This window comes from Aethina tumida, chromosome 2 (assembly GCF_024364675.1).
Source record: "Aethina tumida isolate Nest 87 chromosome 2, icAetTumi1.1, whole genome shotgun sequence".
Taxonomy (NCBI): domain Eukaryota; kingdom Metazoa; phylum Arthropoda; class Insecta; order Coleoptera; family Nitidulidae; genus Aethina; species Aethina tumida.
In genome coordinates, this window is record NC_065436.1 from 19473553 (window position 1) to 19484338 (window position 10786).

The window sequence follows — 10786 nt, forward strand, 5'->3', positions numbered from 1 at the left end:
CCTTGAATACTCATTACGTATTTTGTAACAAAGCCAAAATACTTGTACTAATTGAATTATTATAAAAATTATAAATATACAGAAAAAATGGTAAACATAAAACGACCAAATGTGATCTAAATTATCAATACAACCGTTGGTATATATACGACATGGAAATTTGTTCAAACCATCTACACAACATGAGTCGGCAATATCCTTATTAAAAGAAGGTTTCAAATTTAAAGAACCTAAAACAAAATTGATTTCAGTTTTATCGTTACTTAGACGTATAATACTTACCATTAATTGAAGTAGAAAATATGTCACTTGAATTATATATTCCACAACATTTAAAGGCTCTATTTATGTGGGCTATAGGGATACTATATTTGACAGACTCATTGTAATAAAATATCAGAGAAGGAATAAATTTTCCTTGTGTCCAAATACCTGCATAATACACATACGAAAATGCTCCTTCCGTATACATCAAATATATTAAAAACATTGGTGCTTGCAAGACTAATGTCATGAATCTCATTCGATAGTAACAACTTACAATTGTCCCTACACAGGCTACCAGCGAAATCGTTTCAAAGAACCCTATTGTAAGTGTATAGTGAATAAACATGTTATGGAAATTAAAATATTTAGCCATAGTATACAAATAAACAAGAACTATGATTTTCTGCAGTAATAGCAAACAATATGAAAATACTTCAAGGATACGTATTAAGTTGGAATTACTCATCGTCGTAGAAAAACTAAGATACGTAGACTTATGTCGGAGATGACAACAGAACCGTCAGTGTAGACGTTTGTGATTGTCACGTCTATACTGAGTATGAAGTGTTTGCATTAAACATTCCACCAACATCTTTATATTGTATCAGTGGTTTATTAGGGTTTTAGCCTGCCAAAAGTTTGACCAAAAATTTTCAGAACAAGTAGATAAAGGGTACTTGACTTCATCCGAGACGCTTTGCATGATACCACTAATGTCTATGGATGTGATGTTGGTAAGAGAAAAGCCTTCGAAGGATGTCTGCAATCAAATATTGCATATTTATCATAGTGTTTGGTATCCTTTTCACTTAAACTTATGAAACTGTTGCCATTTCTTGTCTTGACATAGAAAATATGTCACTTCAATTGTGTGTTTCAAAACATTTACAGATTTGAAATATAGTAAAAAAATCAAATTCAAAGATCAAAAAGTATATTAGTCTAAAATATTTTTAAGTGATAACTTAAATACTAAAATAGGGCCTTCATTTGTTAAATTAGATATTTCATCTCCTTAGTACATCAATCAAAATATTTAATTACATATTTTCAAATTATTGAAGTGTATATTACTGAATCTTGTTCCTATTCCCATGTTAATCGCAAAAATTGACACTGGAATAATTTTTTTTCTATAAATTGTCGTAGTAACAAGTAGTGAGAGATAACGATTATCGTAGAAAACGTTATATATAAGGAATATAAAATTAAATTAAATTAGTGCACAATATAAAGGCTCTATTATTTTAATTTAACATCTACTTACATATACATGAAACACCTTAGTGAATCATCTTTTTAGTGTAATATGTATCGAAATAACGGTTGAATCATGTCGCCTTGAATACACATTACGTATTTTATATAACAAAGCAAATTGTATTAATTGAATTATTCTAAAAATTTTAAACATACACTACAACATTAATTTTTATAATATACTATATTATTATTATAATTTAGTTATGTGGTTTAAATTAACATGATTAACAATATAAATGTTTATTATTTTAAATTTACATCTATTTATACATGTGATATGTTAGCGATTCTTCTTTTTTCGGGTCATATGTATCGAACGTTACGGCAGAATCGTGTCGTCTTGAATACTCATTACGTATTTTGTAACAAAGCCAAAATATTTGTATTAATTGAATTATTGTAAAAATTATAAATATACAGAAAAAATGGTAAACATAAAACGACCAAATATGATCTAAATTATCAATACAACCGTTGGTATATATACGACATGGAAATTTGTTCAAACCATCTACACAACATGAGTCGGCAATATCCATATTAAAAGAAGGTTTCAAATTTAAAGAACCTAAAACAAAATTGATTTCAGTTTTATCGTTACTTAAACGTATAATACTTACCATTAATTGAAGTAGAAAATACGTCACTTGAATTATATATTCCACAACATTTAAAGGCTCTATTTATGTGGGCTATAAAGATACTATATTTGACAGACTCATTGTAATAAACTATCAGAGAAGGAATAAATTTTCCTTGTACCGAAAAACCACTATAATACACATGCATATATACTACTTCCGTATACATCAAATATAATAAATACATTGGTACATGCAAGATTAATGTCGTGAATCTCATTCGATAATAACAACTTACAATTGTTCCTATACAGGCTACCAGCAAAATTATTTCAAAAAACCCTGTTGTATACGTAAAATGAATAAAAAAGTTATGAAAAATAAAATAATTAGTCATAGTATATATATAAACGAGAACTGCGATTTTCTTCAGTAGTAGCAAACAGTATGAAAATACTTCAAGGATGTGGATTAAGCTGGATTTACTCATTTTCGTACACGAACTAAAATATGTAGAGTTATGTCGGAGCTGACAACGAAACTGTCAGTGTAAACTTTTGTTATTGTCATATGTCTATACAGAGTATGAAGTGTTTGCACTAAACATTTTACCAACATTTTTATATTATACCAGTGGTTTATTAGGTTTTTAGCCTGCCAAAAGTTTGACCAAAAATTTTCAGAACAAGTAGATAAAGGGTACTTGACTTCATCCGAGACGCTTTGCATGATACCACTAATGTCTATGGATGTGATGTTGGTAAGAGAAAACCCTTCGAAGGATGTCTGCAATCAAATGTTGCATACTTATCATAGTGTTTGGTATCCTTTTCACTTAAACTTATGAAACTGTTGCCATTTCTTGTTATGACATAGAAAATATGTCACTTGAACTGTCTGTTTCAAAACATTTACAGATTTGAAATGTAGTAAAAAAATCAAATTCAAAGATCAAAAAGTATATTAGTCTAAAATATATTTAAGTGATAACTTAAATACCAAAATAGGGCCTTCATCTGTTAATTTAGATATTTCTTCTCCTTAGTACATCAATCAAAATATTTAATTATATATTTTCAAATTATTGAAAAGTATATTACTGAATCTTGTTCCTATTCCTAGTGTAATCGCAAAAATTAGTACACAATATAAAGGGTTTATTATTTTAATTCTACATATACTTACATATACATGAAGCACCTTAGTGAATCATCTTTTTAGTATAATATGTATCGAAATAGCGGTTGAATCATGTCGCTTTGAATACTCATTACGTATTTTATATAACAAATCAAATTGTATTAATTGAATTATTCTAAAAATTTTAAACATACACTACAACATTAATTTTTATAATATACTATATTATTATTATAATTTAGTTATGAGGTTTAAATTAACATGATTAACAATATAAATGTTTATTATTTTAAATTTACATCTATTTATACATGTGATACGTTAGCGATTCTTCTTTTTTCGGGTCATATGTATCGAACGTTACGGCAGAATCGTGTCGTCTTGAATACTCAGTACGTATTTTGTAACAAAGCCAAAATATTTGTATTAATTGAAATATTGTAAAAATTATAAATATACAGAAAAAATGGTGAACATAAAACGACCAAATATGATCTAAATTATCAATACAACCGTTGGTATATATACGACACGGATATTTGTTCAAACCATCTACACAACATGAGTCGGCAATATCCATATTAAAAGAAGGTTTTAAATTTAATGAACCTAAAACAAAATTGATTTCAGTATTATCGTTACTTAAACGTATAATACTTACCATTAATTGAAGTAGAAAATATGTCACTTGAATTATATATTCCACAACATTTAAAGACTCTATTTATGTGGGTTATTGTGACCCTAAATTTGACAGAGTTATTGTAATAAAGTATCAGGGCAGAAATAAATTTTCCTTGTACCGAAAAACCATTATGATACACATACATATATACTACTTCCGTATACATCAAATATAATAAATACATTGGTACATGCAAGATTAATGTCGTGAATCTCATTCGATAATAACAACTTACAATTGTTCCTACACAGGCTACCAGCAAAATTATTTCAAAAAACCCTGTTGTATACGTAAAATGAATAAGAAAGTTATGAAAAATAAAATAATTAGTCATAGTATATATATAAACGAGAACTGCGATTTTCTTCAGTAGTAGCAAACAGTATGAAAATACTTCAAGGATGTGGATTAAGCTGGATTTACTCATTTTCGTACACGAACTAAAATACGTAGAGTTATGTCGGAGCTGACAACGAAACTGTCAGTGTAAACTTTTGTGATTGTCATATGTCCGAGTATGAGTGTTTGCACTAAACATTTTACCAACATTTTTATATTATACCGGTGGTTTACCAGGTTATTAGCCTGCCAAAACTTTAACCTAAATTTTCAGAACAAATTGATTAGAGAGTAGTTGATTTCACCCGATGCGTTTTGTATGATACCTCTAATGAATAAATATTCTTACGTTTCATGTTCAAAAACCGTGAATGGCAAGTTTTTTTTCAACTAGGTAGATAGATTCCTATGTGGATGTGGTATTGGTAAGAGAAAAACCTTCGAAGGATGTTTGCAATCAAATATTGCATACTTATTGCCCATTAGATTTGAAATGTAGTGAAAAGTGTATTAGTCTAAAATATTTTGATGATAACTGACTTATATTGTATTTTTAACAAATATTCATATTAGATTGAATTTCGTAAAAAGCACATTATCAATATCCTGTAATAGGTAAATTATGTTTCGGTCTCAAACCCTAATTACAGCGATGTCGAAATACTAAGTAAGCATGTAGTATCAGTCAGTATTAGATGTAGGTATAGATGTAGTGAGGTGGTTAAGCATGGTCTAATCCTGTTCACATCCTTGTAAAGTAGACGATATTAATTACGGCACTAGTTGCCGGCGGCTGACCGCTCCGAAACTGTTGTTGGTCAGCGAAGAGTTTATGAATAATAATCGGCGTGGCAAGGGAGGTGGTAAGTCCTTCGTTAGGAGTTGGTCCCGCAGCGGTTTGAGGTTGCCCTTAGTCAATGGTCTGATTCCTGCATTCCACTGCCTCTACTACTTCATAATTGTGCGGTTTCACACAGTTACGGTCTGGACAATTCTCGACCTCTTCAATTAATTTGGCACGGAGGGACTTAACGAAACTTAATCAATTAGGGAAATGGTTTAGATTAACACTAGTTTTTTGTATTAAAGTGTTTTAAGTATTGATGGGAATTATCGAAAAAAGACTAAATCTTCTTATTTAATAGTTTAGTTTAATAGAATTTTTGAAAAAAGTGTCATTGACATTTTTCTTCTATCTTCTTGGAAACACGAATTAATAAATTTAAAATAAATCAGTAAATTTTATTTATATACACATTTGATAATTACCTTCATTCGACAGTTTTACTGATAACCCTGATCAAAATCTCAAAAATAAAACACCAACTCAAAATTAAAAAACAAAGATACCTTTGAGGTACATTTCGCCTTGAACAGAAGCAGCAACTATCTTAAGAAAATGCTCTTAGAATCGAAATGGAAAGACACTGGTGTCGAGGTAGTAGTATGTGGTGGCGGCTTCGGCGGTTTGGCGGACCGCTCGGACCTCGGTCAGCTGTCAACCATCACTCACATTCGCCAGTCCGTTACACGGTTTTCTACTTAGCCCCGCGCTCGCCCTAATTGTGTCGGGAAGCCGCACCGCACACCCTTACAACAAACGAGCGGCACACAACATCTATTTTGGAATTATACAAAATGAGACTTCAATTTTTTTGCCGCTTACTGCATAAAAATATGTTTCTCTTTAGATGTTAGTTAAGCACAAATAATTACTGGTAAGAAAACGAACAGTTTAAGAATATTTAGTTTGAAAAATACAAAAAAATGTACAATTCAAAGATAAAAATCAATGTGAGGTTTAATGCAAATATTGAATGTGTATAGATCAATATTAAAACCTCAAACAATTAAAATTCGAAATAAAATACGAACTAGATCATAATTAATGTGGTTCTAAAAAAATGTGCTTTAATTTACGTTCAAATTACTACAGTGCCGCTTGATTTGAATGGTGTTAAAAGAGACGTAGCTTTCTGAAAGGGATTACAAAGTATAAAGATGGAAATGATGTCCTAACATGCCTGATTTCACCTATTGATTTAATTAGACTGACGATCCGATTGTGTTGTGTGTATTTTTTTATCAGTCGACTGTTTGAAGGTACACCTTTAAAGGTATCATGACTTGTAGACACTGAATTCGGCTTTACCACACAATTGTCCCCTCCACATCATGCCTGAAAATTCTATTAACCTGAAATTAAACTAATTACATAATAATTTTTAATCTTATAGCATGACAGGTTTAAATTATTTTGAAATAATATTGATATGAATTGTTTATTATTTATAATTTAAACACTATGACAATAAACAATACAAATCAAGATTTCAGATTACGTCTGCATACAGACGTGTTGAACACGCAGCCTCTACAATGTAAGTATAAAATTAACTCGTTAAATAAATGCACCAATTAGTGTCCAAGGTGTAAAATTTACAACACTTGCAAATAGACTAGCATTTACATGTGTTGCCAAAACAATTACGTTAAGTAATGCGCTGAATCTCAATCACCGATTTTATGGACATCCGTCCAGTTCGACCGGAATCGATTATATTCGCAAAAGTTATGACGTGCGTCAAAGTGCCATAATTAAATTAGATGATCATTTGCACGTATTTATTTTCGAATATTATTATTGAAAATTTGCGTCACACGTGAGCTTCACAACTAAGAATTTTAGGTTGATTTGAATTCCACAGCTTGAGTTACGTTTATCCTGGATAAACGCCAAATTCTGTTGGAGACGAATAAATGACCCTGACCAAATTGTTATTGTTAGATGATAATGGTTATGAAGGAATTAACAATTTTACATCTCCTAATGTATTAGGTTGTCAAGAAAGTTATTGCGGTTTTTAACCTCAAAAATAATGCATAAAGCTCAGCTTAAATAAAACTGTATTAATAAAAATAAGAACCATTTGAGTCAATATATTTTAGCCAACGAGAAAAAATCTTATTTATACCGATGGAACAAAATCCTGACATTCTGAAAGCGACGAAATTGTTGAAGGTGCTTTATACATCATTTCGATTTTTGAAAGTGAGAAAGTAATTGATAATCAGTTGGTCGAAGGTTTGGTGAGTATGGCGGATAAGATAGACTTTTGTACCCCAGTTGTGCAACATGCAGGTGAGCATTGTTATTAAGAAGAGTTGGTTCCTTTCACTTGACCAATGGTGGACACATATGTTCCAATTTCTGGTGCATTTCGTCGATTTGTTGACAGTACTTCACCGCTGTAATTGTTTCAGGATTCAGGAAGTTGTAATGGATCACACCGGCCGCAGACCACAAAACAGTAAACCTTCTTTTGGTATAATTTCATTATTGGAAAGTGTTTGGGAGCCGGGTTCGAGAGTACCATTTTTCAGTTTGGCATCCATTTGTCAAACTTTTTGGTCTTTCCAATCTGTTTTAAATGGTTGGAAAAGTCGATAATTAGTAATTCAACAAAAAGCTCTCGAACAGTGGTTTCAACTAAGGACAAGTGGTCGTTGTCAACATCAGGTGGTCGGCTGCTGTGCTCATCATCTTTAAGATTCTCATCTCCACCACGAAATTTTTGGAACCGCCATTGTGCTGTACATTTGTTGGTTGTTCTTGGGCCAAACGCATCGTTGATGCTGCACGCTAATTCGGTTGATTTTCGACCTTGCTTGAAATGTAACAAGAAAATTGACAACTTTCCTTAGAATCAATACTTTTTTCAAAGCTCTGATCAAACGGACAAATTACTTCAAATAAAAACAAAATTACAAGCTCAGGTAGAGGGAAACACGTGCTTTAAATTGTATATCTGCTCACGTCAACAAATTAAATATTTGACCGAATATTCACCACCAAGAAACCAAATAACAGTAACAATAACAATAAACCGCGGAAACAATAATCAACAGTAAAAATAAAAGTAATATTACAGATAACTAATCGGGAGAGAAGACCATCGGGAGATTAACGGAAAACCCTTTACGGTGACAGCTTAATGATTTAAATGACCTGAAAACGATCAATGAAAAAAGTCAATTAGTGGAAATAATGGCGGTTGGATTTAATACAGTTACCCTAATGATGATATCTGGCAATCAGCTCGAAATAAGATCTGGAAAGGCTTTTCTTTAATTTCGGCCTTAGCGCATGCATCGAGCGCGGTTAACTGGTTAATGCCTCGGAAAATAAGAAGAGACAATTAATATCAATTATCACTGAAGCTAATTAATTCTTATGCCCGGGCGGGTCGGCTGCTCGTCGGGGATTTACCGTTGGCCAATAACGAAAGCTTTTCTTGTGTAGCGGTAATAATACAACTCGACAAACTTTAATTTAAAACACGTTATTACCGCTTAAATATATTAGTCGTTTAAACAATCGGGGAAATTGCCGCTCTTTAATTTAATTTCGGTCTGTTAAGTTTACGAGTTTCGAAGTCCTTTCGAACGAAATTTGTCGCTGGCTTTTGCCATGTCTGCCTCCATAATTAAAATGTAAAGTTATGTTTGAACACATTAATATTTTTTAGTGTGGGTAATTATTATTTTTAACTAGGTTTTAAAAATAATAAACAACAAAAATTTAAAAATAAATGTTAAATAAAATAACGGATGTAATTATACTAATAATTAAAATATAATATATAATAAATATAATAATTATATAATTCAGTTTAACTGACAAAATTGACAACATTTTTTATACTTAAAAAATGGAAAAAAAACTTATTAAAGAATTTTTATAAAAAATAAACACGTCACTGAATTCCACAAAAATTCTTATGGATTTATTTAATTCAATAAAAATCACACAACTCTTAAAAATTAACAAATACAAGTTAATAGTAAAAATATAAGCAATCTTGAGTTCTATTAAATATTATTTTATAAATTTGATAATATTAGAACTATTTAAGAAGAAAGAAAAAAAGTGGAGTACACATTATTTTTTTTATTAAAAATGACCTATTGAATTTTTATTTTTATTAGCAATTATGATCCAGTTATAAATAAAAATATTCTAGGAGGTTTACAGATTTTAACGTTATAATTAACTAACTTAATTTTGGGTCATTCGGTGGGGAAAAAATACCTGAATTGATGATGTAAACTTGCTAAAAATGTCATTCAGTTTTCGGTTTTGCTCCTTTATTTTCGCCATTTGAAAAACTTTTCAAAACAAATAAATCCAATATCTTAAGTTTTTTACTTTTAATAATTAGTTTATTCGATTACAATTCCACATAGGCCACTATAGCATAATAAATTAAAATGTTTTCAATATAGACAGTTTATTCCTACGTTTCATCCATCTGTACCGTGTAAAAAACTTCAAATTTTCTCATATAACGAACGAGCGTTGGTCCACCATCATTTAGACCATTTAGATTCTTTATAAGAGAAAATAAATCTTAACTATATTATTTGGAGTCCGAAATTACATATTTTGATATGAATACGTGTTAGAATGAATAGGAATTAATTGTACTTTTGTAGGAATATTTTAGACGTACGTAATTGGACCATGTGTATTGTCCCAAAAACTTGTTAATGACTTCAAATGCTCCTAAGAGAAAATGGGATTCAAATATTCATTAAATACATTCTTCGTTATGCAATATATTGATTTGATGACCATTTTGAAATGTCCTCTTCAACTGAGTTACTGAACAGATACTACTTAAATAAAATATAATATATAAATAAATATTAAGATATTACAAGAAATTCAATTAGCCATTTTTCATCGGTTTATACAATTTTTATGAATGAAAAATATCGAGATGTGTCTTCTTGTTCTTCCTATCACATTTTTATTTTCTATAAGAGGTTCGTTTGAACTTTCTTCTGTGGTAACTCAATTATTTTCCTTTTGGATTCAAACCTTTAGATGTATAATTTATTCTCCTAATAATTAATAGACGGTGTTAGCGAAATGAGTGTTGAAAATTTAACCATGGGTTAAACTCTTTAAATGCAATAACTTTCTCAAATATATTTATTTCAAAAAATCCATAGTTTGGATTTTTTTCCACTACCCGCCACTGGAGTAAAAATGGCATTAAAAATTATGTGTCTATGATTTGAAGGGTACAAAAATTTGATATCCGCAAACAATTGTTTCAATGCCATATTTTTGAACACCTTTGTGGGGAGGGGGTAGTAAAAATATTAAAAAAAAATCTAAAATATGGATGGAGTTTAACCCGTGGTTAAATTTTTGGCACTCATTTCCCTAACACCCTGTATACTTTATATCCAAAGTTATTTGACACCAAATAAATTGTCTTAAAAATCTTCAAAATATTTTTTCAAAATTGTTGTAAATTAATTTATCAGATCACTTAACGATAACTTAATCAATTATTATATAATTGAAAAATAAATGTAAAGCAGTTTTCTACAAAATTAAAAGGTAAATTCTTTCTAGTAATTCCTTCGGTTTAATTTTCTTTCACATAGTTTTGAATGGGCTATCCAAATCTAAAATCAAAAAATATATTTTTTTTAA